Genomic DNA, 7,570 nt, shown 5'->3' with positions numbered 1-7,570 from the left:
CAAATTATCAACCAGAATAAATACTATGAAAATTTGGTTCCACTTCGCTTTCCCAATCAGAAATATCCTAACCAACTTCTGAATCAATACCATTTTATTCACAATTGTATTACTTTACAACAATGATGTCATACTTTTGTGTGTAAATTGTCTTAATTAGAGATTTTGCATAAAGCAATGTCATATTATGTATAATCTGGTATCTTGCCTGGAAAGCATGATGGACTAATGACTTAAGCCACCACTGCTCTTCTTTACCTAATTTTTATATAGAAAATGTATAAAATTCCTATGGGAAGAAGTACACTTAACTTTTATATTTTAAAATAATCTGACATGAAGATAGGCATGGTAGGTAAGCACATTTATGAAGTATGCCACTTTCAACTAGGCATGGTTTAAGTGAACCAACCTGCATAATGATATATTAGATGATGATAGACTGCCTTTTCCTCCCTATAGAGAGAAAAAAACAATAAGTAATGTCAGTTATAATGGTGCCTTCTGACCTGGGCAACAGTGTCATAACTACTGGGTATCTTCAGATTCAGGAATTTCTGCTATAATTAGTAATGGCAAGATTTCATGAGGAGAACTTTCAAATAATAGTGAAAACTCAATACATTAAATATAAATAAGTTATTACCAAGTTTATTAAATAGGTAAGTTAAATATTATACAAATAACACTACAAGTACTGTGTGTTGAAATCTACTTTTTCAGTTAATCCCTCCTTACTGGTAAACTAGTAATATTTTAATGAATTTATAAGGTGCATATATCGGTTGGTTTCTTCTTTTACCCGTTTAAACCCCATGCCTTTGTGACTGCTACCATCTGAGTCATTTGGCATCTCTTTCAGCACCTTTGTGATTTATTCAGCTGAGGCTCACAGAGATTCCTTTGTCAGGTGAAACCTAGTTTTATTAGATTGCTTACTACAAATTCATATTTTCACTTAGGTCTATTATTTCTTTAATTTTTCCTCATACTGATGCTTGGGGCCGGAATTGAACCTGGGACCCTTCAGTCGCAGGCCAACGCTCTATCCACTGAGCCAAACCAGTCAGGGTGATAAGTTATCTGTCTTATTCTATATTCTTAACACCTAGAACTCTGACAGATAAAAATATTTTTTAAATAAATGAAAGAATGAATGAATGAGAAAAGTGTGGTAATCTTTCTATGACTGTGTTAAATAAGGCATAACCAACAAATAAAAATACATAATTTTAATGAGTACAAATCTGTGCTTAATAAAAGAGGATATTAGAAAATGATTTTGAAGCTGATGACAGAGAACTTCAAAACTGTGTCATGGCCCTGGCTAGATGGATTGGTTGCTTGAAGCATTGTCGGACAACAGTAGGTTGTGATTTGATTCCCAGACAGGACACATATGGGAGGCAACTGATGGATGTTTCTCTTTCATCTCTCTCTCTCTTTCTCTCTCTCTCTCTCTCTTCTTCTCTCTCTCTCTAAAATCAATAAACATATCTTTGGATGAGGATTTTTTAAAAACTTGTGTCATGAATTTTATAGATAACTAGAGGCCCAATGCATGAAGATTTCTGCCAGAATGGGCCTTCCTTCCCCTCACTGCCGGGCAACTGATGGATGTTTCTCTTTCATCTCTCTCTCTCTCTCTCTTTCTCTCTCTCTCTTCCTCTCTCTCTCTCTAAAATCAATAAACATATCTTTGGATGAGGATTTTTTTAAAACTTGTGTCATGAATTTTATAGATAACTAGAGGCCCAATGCATGAAGATTTCTGCCAGAATGGGCCTTCCTTCCCCTGACTGCCGGCACCGCCTTTGCTCCGGCCAGAGCCACCTTTCTACCTTTCCATGCTGCCCAGAGGCCTGGAAGCAGCTGGGGCAGTGCCTGTGTATGCAAATTAACCTGCCATCTTTTTCGGGTTAATTTGCATACTCACTCCTGATTGGCTGGTGGGTGTCGTGAATGCACGATCAATTTGCATCTTTCTCTTTTATTAGTGTAGATACTTGAGACCCAGGAGGTTTGAGTGTCATGCAGAAAAATTGGAATCTCTTGATTCTCAATACATATAGTGCTCTTTCTTCTGTACTATATTTATAATGAAAATATAGTTTAAATGCCATTATAGAAAACCTATAACCCTCAAATATTTATTTTTTAGAATGTTCTTTGAATAGATTATATGGGTTGTAGTGCACATTATTTGTCCTCCACCTACACCCCTCTATCAGACATGGATATTCCTCCATCAATTGTTGAGCTATCTTCTTCTGAGAAATGCCCTCAGCTGATATGGAACGCCAACCAAATGTGCCCAAGATGTCTCCCACTTAACAGGTGGTCCTCAGACAATGGGTAACTTATACACAAGTACAAAAGCTTAATCTCCTTTCCTGATGGTGGGACAACTGAGGTGCCATTTATACCCCAGCATTCCATCACACTAAGGCTGGACGTCAGCTGAAGCCACATTTGCCTCACTTCTTCCTCTGTCCTAACTTGCTTTCCCTCACTCATTTGAAAATTTCACCTTAGAGCACTCTCTGAAACCACTTGCACAAAAATCTCCACTTCCAACTCTGATTCTATGGAACTCTACTTAATACACTGGTTGATTTAATTTTCAGATTAGTTGATGGTTAGGGAAAACAATTTTCCTGTATTTTTCCTAAAATACATGATGTATTTTTCTAATTTAATAAATCTAGTACATTAAAACCAATTGGAAGTTTATTGTTTCAGAATTTCATTTTTGCTATTCAAACACTTTTGATTTAAAGAGTTTTATAGATGCTTTGATAACCTAGCAAAGAAAAATTCTATTTAACAATTAATACTATATTAGCAATTCCATAGGTACAGATCCCTATCTATTAAATGACTCTTTGTAATAAAGGCCTTGCATAGGTGATAACTGCATTTTAGACCATGAGAAATAAATAGGAGAAAAACTATCAACACAGCAAAAGACAACCTACTGAATGGGAGAAGATATTTCCCAATAATACATCCAATAAAAAGTTAATATATAAAATATATACAAGACATACAACTCAACACAAAGAAAACAAACAGTCCAATTAAAAAATGGGCAGAGGATCTGAATAGACATTTCTCCAACGAAAACATACAGATTGCCAACATATGAGAAGATGCTCAATGTCACTAATCATTAGAGAAATGCAAATTTAAACCACGATGAGGTATTACCTCACCTCTGAGAGTGGCTATCATCAATAAATCAACAAAAAAGTGTAGGTTAGGATGTGGAGAAAAGGGAACCCTCGTGCACTATTGCTGGGATTGCAAACTGGTGCAGCCACTATAGAAAACAATATAGATATTTCTCAAAAAATTAAAAGAGCTGATTTAAGACCCAGAAATTCCACTTGTGCATCCAAAATAAATTCAGAACACTAATTCAAAAGAATATGTGCACCCCAATTCTCATTGCAGCATTATTTACAAAAACCAAGATAAGAACGTAACCTAATGTCCAAATTACATAAAGCAGATGTGGTACATATACAAAATGAAATATTACTTTACCATATCAAAGAATGAAATTTTACCATTTGTGACAACAGGGATGGACATAGAGAATATTATTCTAAGTGAAATAAATTATATAAAGACAAATACCAAATGATTTCACTTAAATGTGGAATCAAAAGAACAAAATAAAAAAACAAACAAAATAGAAACACACTCATAGATATAGAGAACAAACTGATCGTTGCCAGAAAGGAGAGAGGTTGAGGGGCTAGGTGAAAAAGGTAAAGAAATTAAGAAGTAAAAAGTGCTAATTACAAAATAGGGGATGTAAAGTATAGCATAGGGTAATAGTCAATAATATGGTAATATGATAAATGGTGCCAGGTGAGTACATACTAGAATTATTGGGGGAAGCACTATGTAAATTGTATAATTACATAACCACAAAATAAATAAATCCTACATAATAAAAGGCTAATATGCAAATCGACTGAACGGTGGAACAACCGGTTGCTATGATGCACACTGACAACTACAGGACAGAAGCACAATGCAGGAGCTGCCCCCTGGTGGTCAGTGCACTCCCATGGGGCGGGCACTGCTCAACCAGAAGTCAGGCTCATGACCGGTAAGCATAGCGGTAGTGGGAGCCTCTACTGCCCTGCAGCAGTGCTAAAGATGTCTGGGAAGTGGGCTTAAGCCATCAGTTGGATATCCTCTGAGGGCTCCCAGACTGCAAGAGGGTGCAGGCAAGGCTGAGGGACCCCCCACCCAAGTGCATGAATTTCATGCACCGGGCCTCTAGTCCTATCTAATAAAAGTAATATGCAAGTTGACCATCACTCCAACACACAAGATGGCCACACCTGTCGATCAGACTGGCAGGGGAGTGGTTAGGGGGTGATCAGGCAGAGCCAGGTGAGTGGTTGGGAGCCAGCAGTCCTGGATTGTGAAAGGGATGTCCAACTGCCTGGTGGACTAAACGGGCGGTCGGACATCCCTCGAGGGGTCCCAGATTGGAGAGGGTGCAAGCTAGGCTGAGGGACACACACCCCCCATGCATGAATTTTCGTGCACCAGGCCTCTAGTAATTATATAAAGTGCAATTTGGAAAGGTTTAAAAAATAAACAGAAAGAGAAGTGTTATCAATAAGCTTCTTGTTATCACTCCTAATTTTGAAAATAATACTAATAAATTTGAATATTATACATTGTAGCAAAATAATCAATGAAATAATATCAGATAAAAGACAGCAGATGTCATTTATTTGGACTAAAATTGTTTTTCAAAGACCTTGTTAAATAACTTCAGCATCTATGGGTGTCAACCCATTTTAATGTTAAGTCCTAAAGATTTTGAAACACAATATTAATTTTTATAAAAATCAAAATTTAAAAACTGTTTATAAAGAAATTATCATAAAAGAATTATTATCATTGTCATTAACTCTGAAATGAATGTTTATGTTTTATGGAGCCAGAAATGTTCATGAATGGATTTCTATAAAGTGGCAAACCATAAAGTTAAGAGCCAACTTATCTAAATTCAAGCCCTGGTTCTGCTACCTAATGTCTGTGGCCTGAAGCAAGTTACTTAACATGTCTGTACTTTAGTTTCCACATTTCTAGAATAAAGATAAAAGTAGTATTCACCTCAGAAGGTAGTTCTGAGGATTAAAAAACTAAACACCTTAAAATAGCTCCTGGCCCAAATTTTCTATATTGGTATTTGTTAAGCAAAATATTTATTTACAACAATTTAACATACTCAAAGAACAGGATAACCCTTTATTTCACTTTACTTATTCCCATTAAAGAACTATAAGTTAGAAAGCAGGAAAAACTACTAAAATTAAGAATTATGTAAGTCACTGTATTCTTATTCTGGTGGGATTTTTGATACAGGTTTGTGGTATACTATTCGCTTCATTTTACTAATTAGAAATTAGGAAATAGTTCAATATTATAAATACAGAGAAATTTCCCATGCTCTTTCTAGAAGGAGCATAAATGGTAAATTAATTTTTAAAATATTTCTTTACTATTTTCTGAGAAAAAAATGCTACATATTTAAATATTTATCACATTACACTAATTATTTCTAAGCTAACTTCAGTGGTGCTCTAAGGTAGTTCTTCCATATTAGTATACCTTATTCTAATGTAGAATAAAATTAAAGGTTGGAATCTACTTAACTCTGTTAAGAATAATGTTAAACCTTAACATGCTAGATTTTATAGGGAATATAGCAGAATTTAAAGCAAGGAATACTGCACTAGCTGATTTGGCTCAGTGGATAGGGCATCAGCCTATGGACAGAAGGGGTTCAGGTTTAGTTCCTGTCAAGGGCACAGGCCCGTGGGAGGTAACTGATCCATGTGAGTGTTTCTCTTTCTGTGGCTCTCCCCATACCTTCCACTCTCACTAAAAGTCAATGAAAAAATACCATTGGGTGAGGATTAACAAAACAAAACAAAAAACAAGTAATGCTGATGATTTTTTATAAATGCCTATTAAAAGGAGCATCAAAAAAAATTATATAAGTAAATGAACCACTCAGAAACAACAGAGGTTTTTATTAAAAAAAAAATTTAAATGTGAAAAAGAAAAAATATAAATGAAATAATATCTATATATATAAAAGTCTAAGCAACCGAATGATAGATCACTATGACCACCAGGGGGAAGATGCTTAACACAGGAGCTGCCACCTGGTGGTCTGTGGGGTCCCACAGCAGGAGCGCCATTCAGCTGACTGATGGGAGCCAAACGCCGGGCTCATTGCTGGTGAGCTCAGCTGGGGTGGCAGGAGCCTCTCCCGCCTCTGTGGCAGCTGGCTACCGAGTGGGATGGAAGGTGCAGCAGGGCCAGGAGGAGGGGGAGCAGCAGGGCGCCTGGCTGCCTGCTGTTTTATGCATTACTACATCCCTTGAGGGATGTCGGCACTGGGGATCAGGCCAAAACCGGCAGTCCAACATCCCCTGAGGGGTCCTGATTGCAAGAGGGCACAGGCCAGGCTGAGGGACCCCACCAGTGCACAAATCCATGCACCAGGCCTCTAGTGTTACATAAAAATTAATAGAATATAAGTTAATTTCACGGAAACCTAGTCTTAATAAAACTTAATTTGAATAGAAATAAATAATACCAATAATCACATACATTTTCTAAGTTGTATTTTAAATTTTTATTTATATTATAATATATTTGCATTAGAAGTTCTAATTTAATTTTTGAATATCTAGCTTTCAATGTTCCAATTCTGAAAAATATGGGATTAAGACTTGTTGTATTTTAGAACTGAATTCCTTTATGAAATGGAAATGTTAAGTGTTTCAACAGAATAATATCAGAAATAGAATAAAATTAAGTAACCAGTAGCCCACAGGAAATTTATGGGAATAAAAATACCTCAACATATTAATTATGAAATATGTTTAGAAATATCAAATATAGTGAACTTTGACTAGCCTTATTTTGATGACCATAAGTACAGTACCCAAGACATAATGCTCAATAAATGTTTGATTATCAATTATTGAAATAAAAATGATAACTCTTGTATTGTTAGTTTGTATTTAGTTATATACCCTTTTTTTAATTGATTGGGTTTTTTAATTGACATTGGTCAACATGAACATATAGGTTTCATGTGTGGGTTTCTATGTTACAAGTGCATATTCTTAATTAAAATTAAAACATAAATGAAATGTACTATTTTCAATATTTAGTGAATCTAGCAATTTGACAAATAAGCATTAAAAGTAATTATGCTTCTGTTTTTTCATTTATTTCATGATATCAATGACCTATGTTATAACGTTTTTTTGTTAATCTGACCTGCAATATTTTATATAAATTTTAAACCATTATTGCCTATCATTTGCCTCTGATACAGTTATGCTGAAATAAGAATTGTAATGATGTCTCATGATTTGATTCTCCAAATAAAATACTCTCAGAAAATGAAAATGAATTTTCCACGTTAAATGCTACATATAATTTAGCATGACTTAGAAAAAAATTGAAGAGCATTTAAATGTGTTCCTTGTTTTCATAGCATTTTTGTATATAC

This window comes from Myotis davidii, unplaced genomic scaffold, assembly GCF_000327345.1.
Source record: "Myotis davidii unplaced genomic scaffold, ASM32734v1 scaffold31, whole genome shotgun sequence".
In the NCBI taxonomy this organism is placed as follows: domain Eukaryota; kingdom Metazoa; phylum Chordata; class Mammalia; order Chiroptera; family Vespertilionidae; genus Myotis; species Myotis davidii.
Note: the sequence above shows the minus strand (reverse complement) of the source record.